Source organism: Anomaloglossus baeobatrachus, chromosome 1 (assembly GCF_048569485.1).
Source record: "Anomaloglossus baeobatrachus isolate aAnoBae1 chromosome 1, aAnoBae1.hap1, whole genome shotgun sequence".
In the NCBI taxonomy this organism is placed as follows: Eukaryota; Metazoa; Chordata; class Amphibia; order Anura; family Aromobatidae; genus Anomaloglossus; species Anomaloglossus baeobatrachus.
The window spans coordinates 451,742,121-451,755,352 of record NC_134353.1 but is presented as its reverse complement, the minus strand read 5'-3'; positions in this window follow the sequence as shown (position 1 = coordinate 451,755,352).

Sequence of the window (13,232 nt, the reverse complement as noted above, 5' to 3'; positions counted from 1 at the left end):
AGTCAAGTCAAGACGTTGCGGCCCAAACATGGCCTTCATCAGTAACTAGCACCTGAGATGAAGGCAGTATTTGGAATGCTAGCAAATATGTGACTGGTATCTGCAGCCCTCCACACAGCAGTGGATACTGCTAATCACAGGCTGCAAACCACAGAGACTCTTAATAGCATTACTAAAACTGCCCATGGCAGAAATAACAGGCTGCAGATCCTAGTCCCATATCTGCTAGCATTCCAAATACTGCCTTCATCTCAGGTGCTAGTTACTGATGAAGGCCATGTTTGGGCCGCAACGTCTTGACTTGATTATACTGAGTATGAAAAAATAAAAAATCATCAATTTACTAAATTCAGGAGTGCCTTGTATATATTACTATTGTATATGGTCTGGAAACCTACCTGAGCACCATGGTAACTAGAAATTCGGTAGAATGCCTTATCCTTTTGAAATGTCTACATGTGGAACACACATATGCTCCACACGGACACACGGTCAATGTGAAAACACGCACGTTTACGCAGACCTATTGATTTTAATGGGTCTATGTGTGCCCGTGGCTCCGGTACGTGTGAAAACCCGTATCGGAGACACGGATCTGTGAAGGAGGCCAAATGTAAATAGAAAAACATAGCTCTCAAGAAAAATGTAGCAATCAAAAAAAAAAATCAAATCTTTCTTTTTATATAGCGCTAACATATTCCGCAGCACTTTACATACATCAAGAACACTGTGCCATTGGGGCTCACAATCTAAAGTCCCTATCTGTATGTTTTTGGAGTGTGGGAGGAAACCGGAGAACCCCACGCAAACACGGGGAGAACATACAAACTCCTTGCAGATGTTGTCCTTGGTGGGATTTGAACCCAGGACCCCAGCACTGCAAGACTACAGTGCTAACCACTGAGCCACCGTGCCACCCTATGCCTGCACTTCCCACTGACAGTTCTGCTAAACATACTATTCGCTTATTAAAGTATATGTCTAAAATTCTGGGCATAGTTACGTGAGCATAGGTCATTTCAACAAAAGTTTGCATAAATCAATAGTACAGGTCAATCTAAGAACCTTTGAAATATATGTTATCAAAGAAACCTGCTTTTTCACCACTTATTTTCCCGTTTCTTCCACCCATACCCACTAAATCAGGGGTCTCAAACTCGGCTGGGTTATAGGCCGCACATAGAAAAATAATAATTTGGGGGGCCGCATTGATTGCAGAGCAAAGTGACATTTTTATTGGTACCATATGTTTTTTTTCTCTTCACCTTTGGATGAGCATTTTTTGCTTGTTTATCATAAGAAACATGCACTTTTTGTTTCAATATATTACACACTGTGTATATATATATATATATATATATATATATAAACATTTTTGATGGTAAAAAGAATCTCATACTTTATTTTTTTTTTGTTTACATTTTAGTCCTTTCTTGTAATTAATATAGTTTTACAATTAGCACAATATAGCAATTTTGGCCAACATCTTTAAGTAATGTCCCTCATCCTGTTCCCCTTCTTGAAGTGATGTGAAGTAGATGATACTAAACTCTGCAGGGTAATCAATACAGAGGAGGATAATTTTATATTACAGGGAGATTTATGTAAATTGGAGGATTGGGCTGAGAAGTGGCAATTGAAGTTTAATGTAGATAAATGTAAGGTCATGCACTTGGGTAGAGGAAATAAAATTTATAATTATGTACTTACTTGTAGAACACTGGGTAAAACAGACACAGAAAAAGACTTGGGTGTATGGGTGGATGGTAAACTTCACTTTAGTGGACAGTGTCAGGCAGCTGCTGCCAGGGCAAATAAAATAATGGGATGTATTAAAAGAGGTATAAGTGTTCATGAAAAAAATATAGTTCTACCTCTGTACAAGTCACTAGTGTGACCGCACTTAGAATACTGTGTACAATTCTGGTCACCGATATATAAGAAGGACATAGCTGAACTGGAGAGGGTGCAGAGAAGAGCCACCAAGATTATTAGAGGAATGGGTGGGCTGCAATACCAAGACAGGTTATTAAACTTGGGGTTATTTAGTTTGGAAAAACGAAGGCTTAGGGGGGATCTAATCACAATGTATAAATATATGAGGGGACAGTACAGAGACCTTTCCAAAGATCTTTTTACACCTAGGCCTGCGACTGGAACACGGGGGCATCCGCTACGTCTTGAGGAAAGAAGGATTAATCATAATCACAGACGAGGATTCTTTACTGTACGAGCAGTGAGACTATGGAACTCTCTGCCGTATGATGTTGTAATGAGTGATTCACTACTAACATTTAAGCAGAGCCTGGATGCCTTTCTTGAAAAATTTAATATTACCAGTTATGTATATTAGATTTTATGACAGGGTGTTGATCCAGGGAACTAGTCTGATTGCCGGATGTGGAGTCAGGAAAGAAATTGTTTCCCCATTGGAACTTGTTTGCCACATTGGGGTTTTTTTTGCCTTCCTCTGGATCAACATGTTAGGCTACAGGTTGAACTAGATGGACTAAAGCCCACTTTACACGTTGCAATTAGTTGTACAATCGCATTTGCGATGTGACACGCCCAGGTTGCATACGGGATCTATGAGATTTCACGTTGGTCGTTCATTTGCTGTCACACGAGCGTTAGTAGTCTATGTTAAATTGGTCAATTTTGTGTGCGATCCTTTAGATCATGTGTTCTGTGACGTATGCATTGGGCACCTTTTTTTTTTTTTTTTTATTTATTGACTTGCCAAGCGTGTGTAATGCGTGTGTAATGTGGGATGCGTTTTTACTATGTCATCTGCCATTCAGCTCTGCTACACGGCCGCTAACAGCAGACACAGACAGCCATGTAGCAGAGCTGAATGGCAGATGACAGCAGACAGACAGAGCCGCACTGTCAGAATGAACTCGGGTGAACTTCACCCGACTTCATTGTGATGCTGCGGCTCTGTCTGTGTCGCGTCCTGATTAGCGGTCACCAGTGAAGACTCACCGGTGACCGCTAATCTCCTGAGTAACTGAAGTTAGCAGCCCTCTCTCATATACTCACCAATCCCCGATCCCCGGCGCTGCACGGCTTTCTCACTGCTGAGGCGGCTTTTACTGTTTTGAAAAAGCCGGCCGCCCATTAAACAATTTCGTATTCCCTGCTTTCCCCGCTCACCAGCGCCTATGATTGGTTACAGTGAGACACGCCCCCACTCTGAGTGACAGGTGTCACACTGCACCCAATCACAGCAGCCGGTGGGCGTGTCTATACTGTGTAGTGAAATAAATAATTAAATAATTAAAAAAAACGGCGTGCGGTTCCCCCCATTTTTAAAACCAGCCAGATAAAGCCATACGGCTGAAGGCTGGTATTCTCAGGATGGGGAGCTCCACGTTATGGGGAGCCCCCCACCCTAACAATATCAGCCAACAGCCGCCCAGAATTGCCGGATACATTATATGCGACAGTTCTGGGACTGTACCCGGCTCTTCCCGATTTACCCTGGTGCGTTGGCAAATCGGGGTAATAAGGAGTTATTGGCAGCCCATAGCTGCCAATAAGTCCTAGATTAATCATGTCAGGCGTCTATGAGACACCCTCCATGATTAATCTGTAAGTTACAGTAAATAAACACACACACACGAAAAAATCCTTTATTAGAAATAAAAACACACACATATACCCTGGTTCACCACTTTAATCATCCCCGAAAAAGCCCTCCTTGTCCGGCGTAATCCAGGATGATCCTGCGTCGCATCCACCGCAGCTGCATGGAGGTGACCGGAGCCGCAGCACACACAGCCGCTCCGGTCACCTCCACGCAGCTAATGAACACAGCCGCGCGATCAGCTGCTGTCACTGAGGTTACCCGCGGCCACCGCTGCATCCACCGCTGCATCCAGTGACAGCGGGTAACCTCAGTGACAGCAGCTGATCGCGCGGCTGTGTTCATTTGCTGTGTGGAGGTGACCGGAGCGGCTGTGTGTGCTGCGGCTCCTGTCACCTCCATGCAGCTGCGGTGGATGCGACGCAGGATCATCCTGGATTACGCCGGACAAGGAGGGCTTTTTCGGGGATGATTAAAGTGGTGAACCAGGGTATATGTGTGTGTTTTTATTTCTAATAAAGGATTTTTTCGGGTGTGTGTGTTTATTTACTGTAACTTACAGATTAATCATGGAGGGTGTCTCATAGACGCCTGACATGATTAATCTAGGACTTATTGGCAGCTATGGGCTGCCAATAACTCCTTATTACCCCGATTTGCCAACGCACCAGGGTAAATCGGGAAGAGCCGGGTACAGTCCCAGAACTGTCGCATATAATGTATGCGGCAATTCTGGGCGGCTGTTGGCTGATATTGTTAGGGTGGGGGGCTCCCCATAACGTGGAGCTCCCCATCCTGAGAATACCAGCCTTCAGCCGTATGGCTTTATCTGGCTGGTTTTAAAAATGGGGGGAACCGCACGCCGTTTTTTTTAATTATTTAATTATTTATTTCACTACACAGTATAGACACGCCCACCGGCTGCTGTGATTGGGTGCAGTGTGACACCTGTCACTCAGAGTGGGGGCGTGTCTCACTGTAACCAATCATAGGCGCTGGTGGGCGGGGAAAGCAGGGAATACGAAATTGTTTAATGGGCGGCCGGCTTTTTCAAAACAGTAAAAGCCGCCGGAGCAGTGTGAATGCCGTGCAGCGCCGGGGATCGGGGATCGGTGAGTATATGAGAGAGGGGGATAGACTGACATGGACAGAGAGTGAGGGACAGAGATAGTGACGGACTGACAGAGATTAGTGAATGACAGACATTGTGAGGCGCTTCAGAACGCAGCTTTTCAGCTGCGCTCTGAAGCAGACCTTTTTTAAGCTGCGGTGCAGAGCGCACACCTGCGCACATAGCATCAGACAACAAAATCGTATGAGGGATGTCACACGTTACAATTGACTAGGTTCTTGCAACAAAACGCTCAATTCTAGAGAATGATACGATGTGTTTGCGATCAACGGTTTTGCGTTCAATCCTGATCACATGTAGCTGTCACACGCAGATACGTCACAAACGATGCCGGATGTGCGTCACTTACAACTTGACCCCAACGACGGATTGTGAGATATATTGAAGCGTGTGTAGCGGGCTTTAGAGTCTCCCTTCAACCTTAAAAACTATGATACTATGATAAGTAGTGTTCAAATTCTGGTCCCCATCCTGTAGTAATTTGCCCCCTCCTGGTCCCCTTTTACTAATGTGCCCCATCCTTCTCCCCATTCTGTAGTAATGTGCCCAACCTTGTGCCCAGATATTAATGTGCTTATTCATACTCTTTTCTAGTAATGTCCCCTTTTTTATCCTCTTGTAACAATAGCCCATCCTAGTCCCCTATTGCGCCATTCTACACACACACTAGCAATATCCAATCCTGGTCCCCTATTGTGCCTGTCACGCGTATGGACCACTACCCAGGGACAGGGACTTCTCTGACCCTGTAAGCTAGAGAGCCCTGACTTGCCCTCAAGCCACGGGTACACTTGAAGATAGCAAGGCGTGACCCTTCGACCTCTCGTTTTCTCCTACACGGACCCTGGTTTAGAGACCCCCTACCTGTTCAATAGGACAACTCCAGGGAACAGCACAAAAAAAGGAAAATAAAGAAAAACAACAAAATAATGTCGCTTCCGCAAACTTCACCTTGTTTGCAGAAGGCTACAGGAACTAGTAACTAACTAGTAAATAACACGACCAAACACACAGACTGTCTCTATCAACTGTGGAGAGAAAATAACCAGCCCTGTCTGAAGGATGCTGGAACCTTTTAAAGGTCCAGCCTAATGAATAACTTAGAGCACCTGAGGGAATGCCTCTAAGCAGACTTGCAAAAGAAGCATTAACACCTCAGGTGCTAAAAGAAAAAAAACGTCCAATTAAATGAGGACGAGTCTCGCTGGAAATAAACCAGTGTGACAGTGCCATTCTACACACAGAGACACCCACTGGCAATGTTCCATCCTGATCCCCTATTGTGCCATTCTACACACATACACACACACTAGTAATACCCCATCCTGGTCCCCTATTGTGCCATTCTACATACAGAGACACACACTAGCAATGTCCCATACTGGTCCCCTATTGTGCCATTCTCCACACACACACACACACACACACACACACACACACACACACTAGCAATATCCCATCCTAGTCCCCTATTGTGCCAGCTCACACACACACACACACACACACACACACAATAGCAATGTCCCATCCTGGTCCCCTATTGTAACATTACATACACACACACAATATCCCATCCTGGTCACCTGTTGTGACATTACATACAAATACACACACATACACACACACACAGACACACATATACAGTACAAGAAATGTCTCATCCTGGCCCCATATTGTGCCATTCTATATACAGGCACACTAGCAATGTCCCATTTTGGTCTCCTATTGTGCAATTCTATACACACACTGTGACGGGGTAGGCGACAGAGCAGTAAGGGACGCCAGGCTGAGGAACAATCCAAAGGGCTTTATTTGAACCACAAAGATAAAGCACAAATCATTACTATAAATCCTTACAGTCTGCAAGGAGTCCACTACAAAACAACAGATCTGGGGGCACGTCCCAGTATTCCGACGCCAGGGAGGACACACACAAGCTAGGGACCCCAACGTAGAGAAATACTGTGGCGTAGTGTTGGGGCTCTATTGCATTGATCAATTCAGTAGCTAAATTTCTCTTGATTCATATGTTCATGGCAGTAATGCAGATTCCATTTTTCACATTTTCACTTTTACATATAGCTATTGGATTTTTCAAGTCAGTATTCACACAGCAGTTTCTGCTATTTCATGTATTCCCCTTACATAGTCACTGGTGTGCATACCTTATCTCGCCATAGTGATGTTTTTTTAGGTTTTTGCACCCAGTTCGGACTTAGAATGGTGTTCCAAACGTTATTCCTATTTGTTAGTATTTTTTCGTTTGTGAACCCTCCCCAACCACACCTATTGCCAATCCATATCATACGCATAAATAGCCTGGGTCTCAGCTTCCCATACACGGTAGGTTTTTTAACTGCATGAGAGGACACACACAAGCTAGGGACCCCAACGTAGAGAAATACTTTGGCGTAGTGTTGGGGCTCTATTGCATTGATCAATTCAGTAGCTAAATTTCTCTTGATTCATATGTTCATGGCAGTAATGCAGATTCCATTTTTCACATATTCACTCTTGCATATAGCTATTGGATTTTTCAAGTCAGTATTCACACAGCAGTTTCTGCTATTTCATGTATTCCCCTTACATAGTCACTGGTGTGCATACCTTATCTCCCCATAGTGATGTTTTTTTAGGTTTTTGCACCCAGTTCGGACTTAGAATGGTGTTCCAAACGTTATTCCTATTTGTTAGTATTTTTTCGTTTGTGAACCCTCCCCAACCACACCTATTGCCAATCCATATCATACGCATAAATAGCCTGGGTCTCAGCTTCCCATACACGGTAGGTTTTTTAACTGCATGAGAGGACACACACAAGCTAGGGACCCCAACGTAGAGAAATACTTTGGCGTAGTGTTGGGGCTCTATTGCATTGATCAATTCAGTAGCTAAATTTCTCTTGATTCATATGTTCATGGCAGTAATGCAGATTCCATTTTTCACATATTCACTCTTGCATATAGTTATTGGATTTTTCAAGTCAGTATTCACACAGCAGTTTCTGCTATTTCATGTATTCCCCTTACATAGTCACTGGTGTGCATACCTTATCTCCCCATAGTGATGTTTTTTTAGGTTTTTGCACCCAGTTCGGACTTAGAATGGTGTTCCAAACGTTATTCCTATTTCCTACTGAGATCCAGGAATGGGTGCGTGAGAGGAGACCAGAGACAGTGGAACAAGCTGCTGCTCTAGCTGATGAGGTTCTCACCATCAAACCCCAGTGGAAAAAACTACTACTCGGTGAGAAAAAAGCTACCAGCTCCCAAATACTGATGACCCCTTCTCCTTCGGCCTCCAATGTCCACCATCCCACTAGACTACCAACGCATGGTGGACCCCATGTGAATGTGCCTCCCATTACTCTTGCCTCCTCTTTGGGAGTACGACGTGGTGAAAAAAATCATACAACGCAGATGTTATGGATGTGGGCAGCCTGGTCATCTGCAAGCTCACTGTCCAGGTGTTCGGAGACAGAACGGTTAAAGACCCCCTTTGCCTGGCTATTATCTACAGACAGCCTCAACAGGAGAAGAGCTTGATTCACTCCCTGATGTTTTGCCAAGTGACTCTGATATGTTGACTTCCTTACCAGAAGTCTATGGGGTGCGAGTCACAGCAACCTGCTTTTCTGATCTTCAGCATAAACATCTACAGGAGGTCATGCTGGATGGCCAAAAAGTTGTTGGTTTTCGTGACACGGGGGCTTTTCTCACCATAGCAGATCCTCGAGTAATTCAACCAAAAAAAGGGACCAGGGATTGCCATTGAATTGGCTGGAGGTACTCAAAGATATATTCCCAGAGCGAGTGTGACCCTAGATCAGGCCCGGACTGACCATAGGGCAAATATAGAGAAATTACAGGCTTCACCACATATGCTGGAGGTCCTAAAGGGATCAAGAATCATACAGTAAAGAGAATCCCAGCACTCAAATTGAAGACGAGAGGGGAATTATGCAAAAGTGAATTTATTGGCTAGTACACTGCAAAAGGAACCTAACCAGAGCAACAGCACCAACGTTTCGGCATAAAGCCTTTCTCAAGGTCGTTGCCTGAAAAGGTGTGAAGACAATAACAATAATGAGTGCATTATATACAGGTGATACATAGAATATGTACAGAATAATACAAATATACATGAAAATATACTGCGGAACGTACATCACTGGTCAGAGTACGGAAATACGGGTCTCGGAGGACAACCGGAGGATTGCAAATAATGGTAAGGTTCCACACGTTTTTGCAGAGTATGCTCTTAATCATATGGAGAGAGAGATAATTAGTACTGGTCAGGTAATACAGGTTAAGGCAAACAGCCGAAGCTGATATTCAAATCGAACAGCCAAGGCTGGTATCGATACCAAGGTGAGTGGAGAGAGAAAAAAAAAGAGAGGAAAAAAAGGGGAAAGAAAGGGAAAGAAAGAGAAAGAGAGGGAGAGAACGAGAGGAAGAGAAAGAGAGGGAGAGAAAGAGAGGGAGAGAAAGAGAGGGAGAGAAAGAGAGGAAGAGAAAGAGAGGGAGAGAAAGAGAGGGAGAGAAAGAAAGGGAGAGAAAGAGAGGGAGAGAAAGAGAGAGAGAGGGAGAGAAAGAGAGGGAGAGAAAGAGAGGGAAAAAAAGAGAGGGAGAGAAAGAGAGGGAAAGAAAGAGGGGGAGAGAAAGAGAGGGAGAGAAAGAGAGGGAGAGAGGGAGAGAAAGAGAGGGAGAGAAAGAGAGGGGGAGAAAGAGAGGGAGAGAGAGAGGAAGGGAAAGAGAGGAAGGGAAAGAGAGGGAGAGTGAGAGAGAGAGGGAGAGAGAGAGAGAGAGAGAGAGAGGAAGGGAAAGAGAGGAATGGAAAGAGAGGGAGAGTGAGAGAAAGAGGGAGAGAGAAAAGGAGTAGGGGAAGGGGAAAGAGGAGAGAAACAGAAGGAGGAAAAAAAGGAGAAAAAAGAGAAGACAAAAGAAGCGGAGGAGGAAGAGTGAGAAAAGGAGGGAGAAGGAGCACAGATGGTAGGTATGGTAAGTGACAACAGGGAGGCAGATGCTACATACCATGGGTGAAGGGGTGACAGGATCACAATGTGAGGTGAGAGGACGCCTGTAAGACAAAGCAGCATGGTGAGAAGGAATCATCACAGGGTCGGTGAGAGTTGAAGTGTGCAGGACAGCAGCGCTACCTGCAGTGGAGGTCCGGGACTGGCATCAGTGGCAGGGAGAGAGGCTGCAGCGGCGTGAGGACGGCTACCGGGCGGCGCCATTATAAGGAAGTCAGTGGTGTGATGGGAGGCGCATCACTTCCGGTGATGTGCGGTGGAACGCACGTGTGAAACGCACAAAGTGCGCATGACAGTGACGTGCTTCAGCACGTGACTCTGAGGCAGCCAGGGGGTGGGCGCAAGGGCGGTACATTTGCATAGGCATTATAACCGTGGTTTACCTGCTGCAGAGTGTGAATGGGAATGTGCCACTGGATGGATGTGAGGGATGGGAGAGGATCAGTTGTGCGAAATCTGTAAAAAAAGGGGGGTAAATAACAAGGGTTAGCAGGAGACACATGAGGGATAAAAGTTTAGGTAAGTATGTTTAAACAAAACAAATGAAGGAAATAAAAACCCATAGATACATGGGACCAGAGGAAGAAAAAAGAAGAGAAAAGGGGGGGGGGTATAAATGACGGAGTACAACCCATCAGTGTGTTAGCGGGGGGCCTCATACTCCCTATTGAGCCCTAGTGGCTCTAGAGTCTGGAGGGTATGAATCCAGAACGCCTCGCGTTCTCTGAGTGTTTTGATGCGGTTGCCACCGCGGCGAGGTTGATCAACATGCTCGAGTACCTGGAATCTGAGCTGTGGTATGGTGTGGCCTGCGGCAATAAAATGGGCTGGGATGGGCAAAGTAGTCTGTTTACAGCGAATGGTTGATTTATGCTTATCAATGCGGTCCCGGATATGTTGGGTGGTCTCACCAACATATCCGAGACCGCAGGGGCACTTAATCAGGTAGACGACAAAGTTGGATTCGCAGGTAAAATATCCACAAATCGGGAATTTTTTACCGGTACGTGGGTGTGTGAAAGAATCACCCTTGATGATGTGTGAACATTGGAGACAATGCAGGCATGGGAAAGTCCCCTTACGTTGGCACGAGAGGAAGGTCTGTCTGGCAGGTGGCTTGGAAGGGCCAATGTCCGCCCTGACAAGGCTGTCCCTCATGTTGGGGGGCCGCTTGTAGCAAATAAGTGGTCGAGAATCAAATTCCAAAATGGAGGGGTAGGCTTGATGGAGTAGAGGCCAATGTTTAAAGATGACACCATTAATAAGGAGGCTGAACGGATGATATGTACTCACAAAGGGGACCCTGTTCTTACATTGTGGGTTGGGAATAGAAAGAGAGGGTGGGGGTCTCACATATGGCGGGTAGCCCCTGGCTAAAAATTTATTATCCATATCGGTATGGCGTTTGACCCTAGTGGATGGATCTGAGACTATCCGGTCAACACGACAATGCTGAGAGTGAGGCAAAGATTTTTTGATGTGCCGTGGGTGGCAACTAGAATGTAAAAGGAGGCTGTTTCTGTCAGTCGGCTTAGTGTACAAGTCTGTCGAGAGGGTATGGTCGGGGTTGATGATTACTGTGGTGTCGAGGAAGTTGATGGAGTGATCACTGTGATGGAGGGTAAATGAGATGTTGTCGGTGGCACTATTGATGTCAGTGAAGAAAGAGTTAAGTGATACAGCGTCACCGGTCCAGATCAGAAAGATGTCATCAATATAGCGTTTCCATAGTGTCACATGGCTGTCAAATAGTGGATGGGGATAGATATGGCAGTGCTCGAAGTGGTCCATGAAAATGTTAGCGTAGGGAGGGGATCCGCACACGCGATTTCTTAAGGGAGACCAAGAGGAACACAGCCCTTGAACTTCACGCAGCCACTTTGGCTGAATATTTCAAAACCCAGAGAATCCCGAGGGGGCTCAGGGTCTCATTACGGCCCACGCTGTTCTCAGACAACTCTGAGTACTGCAAGTCATTCGAGAGCATTCTTAACAAATGTTCTTTCGACATTATACTTCTTACAATCGACTACCTGCAAAAGGAACTCATCAGTATTGACGCTAATATCAAGAATATAGAGACACAACTCTCCCAGACTTTGAACGCTACGGCCCTAGAAGAGCTCAAGACCAAGTGTAACTCTACGCTGTCTGAATACAGAGACACGCTACAAATCCGCAAATGTGACAAATTTTTGCGGGACCAAGAAGATCTCAAGAACCGTGTATACCGATGGCAATCATCTGCTCCGTCTCGCAATTATCGCCGTGGCGGCGGTTTCTCTTCTGGGTCCGACAGCGACCACTTCTCTACAGATTCCCAGTCTTTTTTAGGTCCGATACGTCCTGGAAAAAACAGACGAGGAGGGGGCGGAAACACCGGGGGACGTCCAGACAGAGTCACGACTCGCTCCCAGGTAGGGACAACATTGTGTACAACATATCCAGCCAGACCCTGTCCCCCCTTGAGACCCAGGTCCTACAGAAGGGACTCTCCTTCTGTCCCACCCCCTCCTTCAGCACCTTTAATCTAGAATATGACCTCAACAGATTATTTAGAAATCTTCGCCTGAAAGCACACTTTGCTACTGGTACTCCTGAGTCTAGCCCACCATCTTCTGCATCCGTCACTTCGTCACCCCCTAGTGGGTTTACACTTAAGGGTCTCAACCTCAGGACTCCCAGTAATTACCAACCCCCACGCCGTTACCACCCAGTTGAGACCTTCATCAGTCTAGTCTCAAGGGATGTTCAGGCCATTACTACGGACATCAGCAGGGGACACTACCACCTGAGTAATAACATGACCCCCGATGAACGCAGGGCTCTGACTTCACTTAAAAAGCATAAGAACATTGTCATCAAGCCAGCCGACAAAGGCGGGGCGATTGTGGTTCTAGATATAATCTACTACATGGACGAAATCCTCCAGCAACTTAATGACACCAACACTTACTGTCCATTACCTCATGATCCCACGTCACGCATTTCCGCTCTGATACGGGAAAAGGTGCAACATTACAAACAGAATAACATCATTGACGACAAATTAAGTGAGTTTTTGACCAATAACCATCCCATCACCCCGGTGTTGTATACCCTGCCCAAGATCCATAAAAATTTGACCTCTCCACCCGGCCGTCCCATCGTCGCATCCACCGACTCGCTACTCTCACCTATCTCTGACCCTTGAAAAAATTCTAACTCCGCATATTTCTAAAATTCCCTCATACTTGAAAGATACTAACCATTTTCTCTCCGTTCTAAGATGCATTTCCAGTGTCCCGGATAACTGCCTACTCGCCACTCTGGATGTTTCCAGTTTGTATACGAGTATAGGTCATCATGAAGGCATCCATGCAGTCGACAGGTTCCTTGAGACTCACACTGATCTTCCCATCTCTAAAAAGGAGTTCTGTCTTGACATGCTCGAGATGGTCCTTACCCAGAATTTCTTCCTTTTCGAGGATCAGTTT